Raw genomic sequence first — 12,870 nt, forward strand, 5'->3', positions numbered from 1 at the left:
TATTCTTCTGAGTTCTATTTGTCACCCTCCTGGGTTTCCAGTTTCTTTATTGTTTATAGAGTATGTCGCTGTGCTGTCTGTTCTTTTGGTGCTCTAATTTAATTTATATCCATTCATTCATTTAACAAGTGCCTATTGAATATCTATTAGGTGCTAAGGACAGGGTGAGCTGGGCTACAGAGACAAAAGGACCTAAGTTAGACTTGTCTCTTTTCCGTTCCACTGGTCTATCACCAGGACCTAGAACAGGGTTTGTGAGGTAAGTTGTTGATAAGTGTTGAGTACGTGAATGAGAGTTCACAGTGTTCAGTGAACTGAAAACCTGATAGGAGATACAGAAGTAAGTAATTAAAACTCACTGTGACGTGCAGTCTAATAGGTATGCACTACAATCGGGACATGTAAAGGGGGGGCCCAGATCCAGCCTGAGATTACACGCCCCAACCAAAACAAATCACCACGCAATCAAGAATGGACGGTTGATAGAATTTTCGATCATAATAGTATATAAGCTGGACTATTTATTGATTCTAACTAATTCTAGGTCTTCAGTCAGGTAATTATCATCATGTATTAACAGAGAGGTTAAAAAGGGGACCTGTAGCTTCCGTTATTTTTAATGTCCCACGGTATCTTAGGATCATTGCCGATTTTGCCATTCATCTATATTTTCACGATCTCACCTCATTAAAATTTTTTTCTCTGATTACCACAGCAAAATAATCTTATTGTAGGAAATATGTAAGGTACAGAGAAGTACAAGAAGGGAAAAAATTACCTACAATTTCAGCAAGAAATAACTATGTTTACATATATATGTAGTCATATAGAAGAAAAGAAAGTACAGTTTGGGGATTATAAGGTTTTATGTGGTTTTTAAAATTCCTACATATTTTAGTAAAAATTCTATACTCAGCTTTTATTCATGAAATGCCTTTCAAAAAATAATGACTTCCTACATCTATATCATCACATTGTATAAAATTTCTGTAATTTAATAACCTCTATTTTCAAAGTCTGTTTGGTGTTCAGCTGGGTTTTTTTTTTCCTATTATAAATAATGCTGTGATGAACTTCTACATGTGTATCTTTGACCATATTTCAATTATTTTCTTAGGATTTTTTGCTATATCTGTGATATTCTAGTGATAGCCATAAACATTCTAGGATTTTTTTTTTAGATAGATAGACACATTCTTTTCTTGAAGTTTGCATTATATTATCTCTCTCTCTCTCTCTCTCTCTCTCCCTCCCCACCCCCCTGTCTGTCTCTCCCTGCCACACATACATCAGCATACTTATGGGGATTTATCTATTTCATCCGTTACAAACACCTCATCTATAATGGAAGAGATATATTCCACATTTTTCCTACCCTGCCTATAACCCAAAGTATGGGCCTTTAGAGGAGGAGTCTAAGAGGGACTTTCCAGAAGAGCAGACACTTGAACTGAATAGTGAAGAGTAATTAGAAATTAACTGAAAAAGGAAACTGGAGAATGATTGTAGCAGCCTGTTTAAAAATCCAAGCTTATATACGGGAAGTGATTACATACAAGAACAGTAGGATTCTTTGCTTTAAAAAGGAGTATGGCATGGATTTTAAATTTTTTTAATTTAATTTTGGGGGGTGGTTTTAAGAATATCTCTATTAACTTTGTCCTTTCTATGTAATTTTCTATAAAATAGACTTGATGGTATTGAAAGTGTCACCAGGTAAATCATTCAGTGACACTCTTTTATTTGTAATTATTATGTAAATTCATGATGAGGTTTATTCATACAGTAAAACATACTGTGGGGATTATGGTAAAATACTTGTGTATGTATTTATAATGGAAACTTATTGGTAAATTACACATTTAAAATAGATTAAGGAATAGAAGGTATAATTGAATCACATTCCATCTTTTGTTGACAAATACAATTGTATGTACTAAAGTGTACAGTGTGATGATTTGCTATACATAATTATTGTAGAATGATTGCCAAGATCAAGATAATTAACACATCCATATTAATTCTGTGTGTGTGTGTGTGTGTGTGTGTGTGTGTGTGTGTGTGTGGCGAGAATGCTTAAGGTCTACTTTGAGCAACCTTCCAGTATACAATACAGGGTGATTAACTGCAGTTACGTGGGTTGCCTTTTATGTTATTTTATTTCTATTTTAGAGAAAGGGCACATGAGCATGGGAGAGGAGCAGAGGGAGGGAGGAAGGGTGGGAGAGAGAGAGAGAGAGAGAGAGAGAGAGAGAGAGAGAGAGAGAATATCTCAAGCAGGCTCCATGCTCAGCACAGAGCCCAACATGGGTCTCAATCCCACAGCCCTGGGATCATGACCTGAGCTGAAATCAAGAGTGGACACTCAACCTACTGAACCACCCGGACACCCCATTGGTTACCTTTTAATTGCGTTTCTGTAGTCATGTTTCCCTCCTTCCTCCCCCTTCACCCTCTCCCTTCCTACCTTCCTACCTTCCTACCTTCCTCCCAAATTTTTAGGGCCATATTAATTATGTACATGAGAGGCACGAGGGTCCTGAGCCAGAGGTAGGGTCTTCTCTACGACATGGCCTCCATCCTACACAGCTGGCCAGAAGCTCCATCCAGCGTTGCACAGATATTGCAGATAATGCCTTTGACCTTGTGGAGTGTGGTACACTGTGATGGCACATTTTTGCAGTGGGAATTTTAGATATGGAAAAGTCACCGCAAAAGCATCAGATCTAATATTCTCCCTTGGATATTTATTTAAAGAATTAATAGTAGATTAAGGAAACAAATTTATCAATAAGTAGGTAGGTAGATTGATAGATAAATATGTTATTTATATTTCTACTTGCATATATGCTTCAGTTTTACATAGATATATATGTTCTTACATTGCTGCTCCATTGGAAGCGTGCAAGGGGTAGATAGTTTATTTATGCACATGGGTGCCTTTTGTAGGACAACTTTTTATAGTAATGGGTGAGCTGAGCAATACAGCCCTACTCTGATTTCTGTCAAAATGCCAGTCTTCTAACTAAATCTCAGTTACAACTCCCACGCTGAGTGATGCATGTCAGCAAATAGTGGGACACAGGCATGTGGAGCCTTTACACTTGTGTTTGAGAATGACACATGTTATTTCCTCCAAGATTTAAAATCAGATGTAATAAGTTATGAAGAGAAAATAGTGGAATCTAACTAGTTGAACTCTTGATAGATACAGATGAGTTTCTCTGTACAAAATGCAGCCTGGAAATGCCAGACATAATTATCTTAGTTCATGTGTAGGCAACTCTAGCGTGCATGTAAATCATGTGATATAGAGTGTTCAGGAGAGTTACACTGTGTTTTCTCAAATTCTCCCAGGTTTTTGCAGGATAGAAATGAAGACTCATTAGCTACAGTGTCGGCTTGAGCGTGCGCTCTGTGAGCTGGAAGGAGTTGCACACAGCGGGGCAGGGCACTCAGGGGGGGTAAAAGAGAGACTGTTTCTCAAGGCTTCCTAAATTAGTCTCAGGTAGGAGCTTCCCAGGGCCCTGGTCTGACAGAGTAATTAAAGGAGGCTGGGAAGGTTCACTTGCTTCATAATTATTTTTTAGCTCCAATATAGTTTTGACTTTACTAATTCAGAATTATTAAGAGAGATATTAGTTTGGCTTAATGAGAAGCATGAAAAATATAACATTTTAAATTGAAACACGGCTTTATTACTTGGGGCTATATTCCAAACCACAAACTAGTTGCTTAGCACCTTTGTGGTGATGCTCCTGGGCCTACTTTAATGATGAGATAAAGATGATTTTTAATTTGCTCAGGGCCATTCTTTTTCCTGATTTGGCATACAAATCCAGTAGTATTTTGCTGGGTTCATTTTCTATGCAACTCCTTTTTTTTAAATGTATATATTCTTGGGATTTTTTCCTCCCAAATCATAAAAGTGACACATCACCACTATAAGAAGTCAAAGGAAAAGAAATGATCTGAAGATAAGAGTTAATAAATACCCTCTCTTTTAAGTCCAATCTTACGAATAACAGTTTGGCATGAACTTTTTTAGACCCAAATTTAACTGCGTCAGCCAGGGCACACACTAGATGCTCAATTAATAGTTGCAAAGCTGACTTGAAACCAGTCCCAGCTTACTAACAGCCAAATCCTGTCTCTTATGGTGTCCCATTTCCTTTCATTCCTGTGTATCCCAACCCAGGCTTGACCCTCCACAGCTTTGCTTTTAGCTGGACTGCAGAAATGGCTTCTACCCAACAACTGGTCTGAAATGTGCCCTGTGTTGTATTTCCTCTGCCCAGAAGCCTCCCACCGCCCTCCCCAGTGCCTACGGAAACAGTGACATGCCACTTAGACACCTCCACACTTGGCCCCCATCTGTATAACCTCATTTCTCTTGCACTTTCCCCCTTACACATTTAAATTCCAGACAAGCTGGACTTCTGAAACTTCTTGTCTACACCTAGCTCCTTTCTGTATCCCTGCTTATGTTGATATCAGCCTCAGCCTAGGCTTCAACATTAATTTAAGACACTGCTGTGTTCAAGACCATAAGCTACTAACTCCAGAGTGACTTAACCTTGTAGAGGTAAGACATTGTTACTACTTTTAAATGTAATGTGAAAAATGTTGAGGTAATTATGTAAGAAGCTCTAATCAAATAACCTCTCCCCATTTCCCATTGTTTTGTCCATGCAAATTACATCCCCTTTTCTTCTCTGACATCTTTCTTTCCTACCCTCCCCAAAAGTGGCATTGGTCATTTTGGATTTGTGTTCCCACCGGACATCATATTCTGCCTCAGATCACAGACTGTCCCCAGTTTTTCAACTCAGTGATGCGTGTAAGCTGTACACGTTCAGTAGATCCCCTATTTGGAATTTAGATCTGCCCCAGGGCCAGCCATGCATAGTAGGATCCTTGCTGCTGATGTTGTGTTCTGAGCACATTTAAGGTAGGCAAGGCTAAGTTATGACATTTGGTAAGTTATGTGTCTTAAATTCATTGTAGACTTAGGATGTTTCAATTTACAATGGATTCATTGACACAAAATCCCACCATAAGTTGAGGAAGATCTGTGTAATTACTTGTGTCCTTATCTTATCCACCCCCCACCCCCAACTAGATTATAATACCTCCTGAGGACAGGGACTGTCATTCATGGTGACCCATGCTATAGGTCCCCTGAAGCAAGCACATTACTAAGAATAATGTCTTAAAACTATGAGTATTGTTTATTAATTTGTATATATTTACTCAACATTACCTGTATAATCTAATTTATTTTTTTAAATTTATGTTTATTTATTTTTGAGAGAAAGAGAGAGAGAGAGAGAGAGAGAGAGAGAGAGAGACAGCATGTGAGTGAGGGAGGGGCAGAGAGAGAGGGAGACACAGAATCCAAAGCAGACTCCAAGTTGTGGGCTATCAGCACAGAACCCAACATGGGGCTCAAACTCAGGAACCACGAGATCATGACCTGAGCTGAAGTGAGACGCCCAACCAACTGAGCCACCCAGGCACCCCCGTGTATAATCTAATTTAAACACTCACATTGGATAAGCTAGGTATTTGCTTTAAGCTTACTGAAGTTCAAGTTTTTAGGTAAAATTGACTCCTACAGTTAATGACCTGTCCGAGGTTTTTGCTAGTTCAGGAAGAAAGTAGGAATATGTATGTTCTCAGCACCACTTAGGCATCTACTTCCTGTGGATTTGGAAACACAAATCTTTCTTTGGCCTTCTCAGTAACAGCCTTTAAAAAAACAAACAACCAAAAAAAAAAAAAAAACAAAAAAAAAAAACCCACTGATTTCAAATCCTTGTGAGTTTTGTGGACTTAACTGAAGATTTGGCACGGAGAGCAGAGAAAGGAGGGACCCAGGAGCACAGGTTTCCATCATGACTTGGGTTTGATTTCTGTCTTCCTTTTCCTCCACACATCTCCCCTCCTTACCTACCCTGTTATAGAGTGTTCCTGGAAACTCCAAATGTCCCCACCAGGCATCATCTGCTGAGATCTTTTTAAACCAGAACAAATAGAACAAAACAAAACAGAAAACAAAACAAAAAAACCCAGGATCCAAATCTGAGAGGAATTCTGGTGTCAGTGGTTAAGATAATACAATTTTCCCTATTGTTACACTTGAGAAATCCCATTTTCATCATGCATAAGTAAAATGTAAGCTCAGCCTTTGCCTAAGTTTGTAAGGCCTGAATTAAGGAGGTGTATTCTCCAGGCTACTGCCTGATCTGGAAATAAGAATGGCTCAGAAGTCCCTGAAGCTAAGTTATTGTTTGAAAGAGCCGAGCTTCTGCTGGTGCAAATGGAAACAGTTTGTCTTAGAAGTCAAGTCTAGGTGATTTCTCTTCTGACAAAGTGCAGAGATGGGAGAATAAATATGTACCCTGAACTCTGGAATCCTGTTTCTGCTGCGTAATTTAAGGCCAGGGACGAAGCACATTTTCTTAAATGAAACAAATGGTGCTATAAATGGTAATAGAAACAATGCATCTTCCCTGTGTGATGTGGCTCTGATGAGCTGCTGTTAATGAAACAGGACGCAGCAGACGCAAAATGATCAGAGTAGAGGACCAGAGATGGGATTCCATGTGAAATACAGACCCTCGTGCCTGGAGATCTGATGTTAGGGAAGAAAAAAAGATGTCTGTCTGTTCTTGTATGTGTGTGTATCAGTGTGTGTTTGGTAGTGGTGGTGGGGTGTGTGTGTGTATGTGTGTGTGTGTGTGTGTGTGTGTGTGTGTGCGCGCGCGCACGTGCATGGGATGTGTGAGTATATAAGTACATATTTAGTGGTCTGAAGATGCTGGGCCGTCCTTGTTTCTGTTAAAACTGGAGAATGTGAATCTAAAGCCGTCATTGGACGCAGGCTCTTGGGAAAGCATTCAAGGATCTGCTTCATTTGAGGCACTTTAGAAATTTTGTTACTAGTTATTTCTGAAGATTTCGCTTGGAGTCATTCCTTGCGGACATCAGATCCCTAGAATTTTTCAGCATTGAAGTTGGATAGTCAGTGACAAATGCAAGAGCTGAAAAACAGTACAAGGCACTGCTTTTAATTGCCTGTTTATTGTCTTTACCATCCAAGTCTCCTCTAGAGACTGTTAGCTTTACTAACCACGGAGATGAATTTTTGCAGAGTCCAAACTTTAGGAGCTCCATGCATCAGAGAGGTTATTTCCAAAAGAGATGAAATCGCTCCTTGTTTAAAATGAGGTAATGGTATGTGTGTAGAGGGTGGGGGGGGGGGGAACATTTAGCGCTAATGAATAATTCACTTTGATTTACTGGAGAAATGAAGGAAGATGGCTCTCTGCCCTTCTCTTAATGTAAAAAAGATAATGGCCGTTTCACTGTAACATTGTATCTGAAAGTATCTAATACAGCTTATTTTTATTCCAGGTCAAGTTATCAGCCTTTAAAAGTAGTTTAAGACTGGCTGTCGTATTAAAGTGCACTTTTAGAAATAAAAGGAGTCTGAGATGAAATTGTGCTTGAATGCTCCTTCACCCCTCCCCTACCCAGGTGTCCTTGCAAAGACAAAATGTGTGTCTTTTTTTAAAAAAAAATTTTTAATGTTTATTTATTTTTGAGAGAGTGCAAGCCGGGGAGGGGAAGAGAGAGAGGGAGACACAGAGTCAGAAGCAGGCTCCAGGCTCGAGCCCGACGCGGGGCTCGAACCCACGAACTGTGAGATCATGACCTGAGCTGAAGTTGGACACTTAACCGACTGAGCCACCCAGGTGCCCCCAAAATATGTGCCTTAACTGAACATTAGAGACATGAACGGAGCCAGAGGTTGGGAATCCTGATGACAGGAAAGGCCAACGTGAATGACCGCCCCCCCCCAGTAGTTCACGTAACCAGGCCAGCCCCCTGTGAAGCTAACTCTGTGGGCACATGGGTTTTCAGAACCTGAGTTATTTCTTGTACCTCTTACTCTGCACCACAAGTTCTAGGCCCCTCAGCTGAGGCACATTTTAATAAAAGACTGACAGTCATGTGAAGGCAGTGGATATGCACATGCATGAGTGTGTGCTTATGAAGTTGTGGGGCTTGACATGATCAGTACAAGGAGGTTTTGTACATTAGGCTTCTGTTCTTGCTTATGTTTGCAAGGCTGCTCATAGGTTGCATTCGGTGGAAGTCTTCTCCTAAATTAAAAGCAGACACTATAAGTATATGCTGAAGCTCTAAAAAGTGGCCAGAATAAATGGTCTCCAACGCAGAGTCCTCTCTCTCTCTCCTTTCTCCAATTACGCAGCTGTGAATAAGGGGACCGGGGAGCTGAGAAGGGGTGTTGTTCAATGTGGGGAGATGCATAGTTCACCAAATGGAAGCAAAGTTTCAAATATGTTTATGTTTTTTTCTTTTCTTTCCTTCCTTCCTTTCTTTCTTTCTTTCTTTCTTTCTTTCTTTCTTTCTTTCTTTCTTTCTTTCTTTCTTCAAAAGTGGCCAGATCATATTCTCAAGCTTTTATGTAGACATTTAGGGAAAACCTTCAGTAGAGTAGCACACATTTCTCTGACATTTGATGCCTTTTGGGAGGTTTCCTGAATATGGGAAATCTGTGTTGGTTATAATTGGATGACTTGGAACGTGTCCCTGTTTGCATGAGAGTAAAGTGCTTGGACATGGGATGAACTGGGGTAGGTGTTTTGCTGGGGGCTGGGCTGGAGGGTTGCTCTGTGGCAGCATATCTTTGAGAGTATACTCCAGCTATAGTCAAAGAGCAAAGCACCGGGTCAGATTCAGAGATCTTTTGCCAGGAGAGAAGTTCTAAGAACACGGCAAAGCTGGAAGCCTAGGAAAATGAGTCAGAAACTCAGAAGCAGGGACCATCAGGAATAAGACTGGGAAACACAGCAAGTGCTCAGGATGAAGGCAGAACAAGGTGAAAGCTGAGTTCGCCAATCATTTGTGACATACCTGTGGGTGCCAGTCACTGGGCTGAGGATGAAGGTAAATAATGCATAGCTCTTGCCCAGTTAAAATTGCTGTGGAAAAGTGTCAGAGGATTATCTGATGTGGTACCAGCTCTGTGGTCATAACATTACATCCAACACCTTAAAGGCCCCAGGCTCTTCTGGTGCAGCTTTATGAAGAAAAACGGGATGCGAAAAGGATTTTATGCATTCCTCCTACTCTTTCCTTCTCCCTAAATGAGAAGAAAATCCAAGAAAAAAAAATAGTAATGGAAATGGAGTCCCATATGCTTCATTTGTGATTTTAAATATACTTCTTTTCATTTTTAGAAAACATCATAGATATTCCTTTATTGCTGTCATGTAGGCACTGGGCAAGTTTCCCTGAGTGTTACAGACATTGAGTTTAAGTTTCTTACAAATTGGGCTTTATCATTTCCCCAGAGTATTGACACCAATCACTTTATGTAGGTGACATGCTCTGGTCAAATCATCTAGAATGATCATTGCCTGTCTGCTATTATATCATTGGGATGCCTCATTTGCAAATAGGAAAATTGTAGCTCTGAAAACAATATGCTTATGATTTCTTGATACAAAGAAAAGGCAGGTGGTGGTTGGGGTAATGCCTGAGAGAAGTTATCCATGTGACTTGTGTGTGTGATTCACACTGATTTCTGAGGATCTTGGGTTTCCAATTGTAGCTCAAATAATTCAATGTTTAAATTTTTAAGTGTCTGTTTATTTTTGAGAGAGAGGGAGAGGGAGAAGGAAAGGGAGAAGGAAAGGGAGAGGGAGGGAGAGGGAGGGAGAGGGAGAGGGAGGGAGAGGGAGAGGGAGAGAGAGAGAGAGAATGAATGCAGGGGAGGGCAGAGAGAGAGAGGGAGACACAGAATCTGAAGCAGGCCCCAGGCTCTGAGCTGTCAGCACAGAGCCGGGTGCAGGGCTCGAACTCATGAACCATGAGATTATGACCTGAGCCGAAGTCAGACACTTAACTGACTGAACCACCTAGGTGCCCCACAAATAATTCACTTTTTTGTGAAAAATTTGTTCCTCAGTTGGAAAACTTTACGTTGTCTTTAGCACACCCTTCTGGTAGTTAATCTGATTCTGATTTTATGAAAGCCATTCCATAGTTTTTAAAATTGAAGACAAACGATGTAGCCACACTAAAAATCATTTTTGTCTACAGGCAGGCAACTTCTGACCTGACCTGTGGAGGTCCATTGATACCCCCAGCCCACCCGGGAGGGAGTTCTGCCTGCATTTGCACATTCGTTTCAACATTCTTGTAATCTCTGTAAATTGATGCTTTTTTGGACTTCGCTTTGGTTACAACATCTGGCAGGTTCCTTCATTATGAGTAAAAGAAATGTTGAACGCATGTTCTTTTTGTATCTGTATGAGAATCATGATTTTTCCGATTATGGAAAATTATTTTTAAAGTATTGTGTTGCCATCGTTGCTGCTGTTGTGACCTGTACAGCTATAAGTTCTGTATCTACCATGACGGATGTGTTGGGGACAAGATCAGTGTACAACTTCCCATGTAGCCCTCCCTTCAGAAGAAAAGAGCCATGCAATGCTCTAGAAAAGCAACGCTTGAGGTAACTTTTATTAGCATACCTCACCTGGTAAAGCAAAGGCTCATATCATACCTGCACAGACTTTTTACTCCCTACTCCTTCTCAATTTATAGGGTAAACTGATGTTAGCTCCATCTGTGGCAATCCTCGCCAGAATGTAACAGAAAAAAATACAACTTGTTGAATGGATCCCATTAGTTTCTCTGCACACCACCCCCCCCCCCCCCACCAGCTGACGTATAATTCCAGGATTCACTACCAATTCAAATTCTTAATTCGTTCCTAAGGCTGCTCTTCTGTTCTCACTTTTTAACCCCTAATATCCACCCTTCCCACGTGAATTCGAGCCCTTTTTTCAGGAATTACTAATAGCCATTCTACTGACAAGGTTTCCATTTGATTTTCACAAGATGGACTGGTCGGTTTACTTTGCTTTCTGGGCTCAAAGAGTGGAGAGGAGACAAAACACATTTCGGTGCCTGCCTCTAGGGTGTCTGTCAACTCCCAGCCCGATTGCTATTGATGAGTTATTGCCTCTTAATCTTACCCTTCTCCTCAAAAATATCCGGCACCATTTCAGAATGCTATATCCTGAGTTGTTACACCTTCACTGGTAATTTCACATTCAAATAATGCTAAATAGCACGTTTGCCTGCAAAATTGAAATGGAATCTGAACTATTACTTTCACTTCAGGGCAAAAACAGCTCAGTGGCACAGACTTCTGTCCAAAGTAGTTTTAATCAGTGGCTAAAAATAAAATCAAACTCACCATTTACATTGATAGCGTTTTCAATACAAAAAATGGTTTTGGAATCTTTTCCCAAAGTATCTATTGGCTTAAATAGGGTCAATTGCTATAACTGTGTCTCTGTGATTTTTATTTGCTATTTATATGATACAATCCTATTTTTTTATTCCCTGATTACTTAGAATGGAATTATATACTGAGAAGTAGCATACTGGTAGACAAATGGATACCTGATTATATTATTTTTCTCCAAGTCCTCTTTTTTAAGACATTCAGCCTATTTCCTAAGGATTGTTGTCATGCTGTGGTCATTTTGCATAAAGAGCTAACCTCAAAAAAATCAATTCTGTAGCTAGAAGAATTTCAATATCATGCAGGTTCCCTGAAACTCGTTGGGACTAGATTTTAATTAGAGTTTTAATAGACCTATATTAATAGCAAAATAGGTTTATTTTTCTTATCAGAATCATGAATTAATATGTTTGTCTCTAATTTCCCCTACTATATAACTTATTTCCCCTTATTCCTATAACATTCTTGGATGAATAAAATTTACTTGGATGATTATTGGCTTCCAAAAGAGCATTTTTTTTCCCCCTCATTTAAAGCACATTCAAAGTGCTGATAGTTTCAAATGTGAACAGTGAGGCATGATACAATTCCAGACGGGCAGTCCTTTTTGTTACAGAATGAACAACAACAAAAAATTATCTAGTTTTTAGCTTGAGGAAATTATTTGTTTAAAAAGATAAATCTTGAGGGTGCCTGGGTGGCTCAGTCGGTTAAGCATCCAACTTCGGCTCAGGTCATGATCTCACGATTTGTGAGTTCGAGCCCTGCGTCGGGCTCTGTGCTGACAGCTCAGAGCCTGTAGCCTGCTTCGGATTCTGTGTCTCCCTCTCTGTCTGCCCCTCCCTTGCTCATGCTCTGTCTCTCTCTCCTTCAAAAATAAACATTAAAAAGATAAATTTTGTACACTCCTCTAGAAATCAAACATTCTCATTCAGTCTTTAGCCTGTATCACTGCCCTATGGCATTGACAGCTAGATGTTTTATTTCCTTGAGCCTCAATTTTCTCCTCTGTGCAATGGGCATGACCAATAGTCAGAAGGATGCCTTGAGGGTTATATTAATTAAAAATGCATGGGAGCGCCTGGGCGGCTCAGCCAATTAAGTGTCAAGCTCTTGGTTTTGGCCAGGGTCATGATCTCACAGTTTCATGAGTTTGAGCCCCACATTGGGCTCTGCAATAGCAATGCAGAACGCACTTGGGATTCTCTCTTTCCCTCTCTGTGCCCCTTCCACACTTGTGCTGTCTCTTTCTCTCTCAGAATAAATAAATAAACTTTAAAAAAAAATGCCAGTGGAACTTCATGTGAAGTTGCTGTCATAAACCGCAGGAAGTGAGCAGTCTGCTGTCAGCGTCCACACACGGGAAGAGTTTCTGGCCCCACATGGGGAACTGAAGAAGTTCTTAGAACCTTGGCCTCAGGAGTAGTATCTTGACCTAATGTGAAAGCGCTGTGTGAAATAAGTGGAATCCTAGAGTTGGACAACAAAGCCTCAGAGAAGAGTCTGGGAAACATATT

General features: G+C 40.3%; 1 protein-coding gene across 6 annotated transcripts in view; it reads left to right on the plus strand.

Moving 5' to 3' along the window:
* The window catches only part of SORCS1 (sortilin related VPS10 domain containing receptor 1), a 502,203-nt gene that overhangs the window by 140,181 nt on the left and 349,152 nt on the right, over positions 1 to 12,870 (plus strand). The gene's annotated exons all lie outside the window — the stretch shown is intronic.

The sequence above is a fragment of the Panthera onca genome, chromosome D2 (genome assembly GCF_046562875.1).
Source record: "Panthera onca isolate mPanOnc1 chromosome D2, mPanOnc1 haplotype 2, whole genome shotgun sequence".
Classification (NCBI taxonomy): Eukaryota; Metazoa; Chordata; class Mammalia; order Carnivora; family Felidae; genus Panthera; species Panthera onca.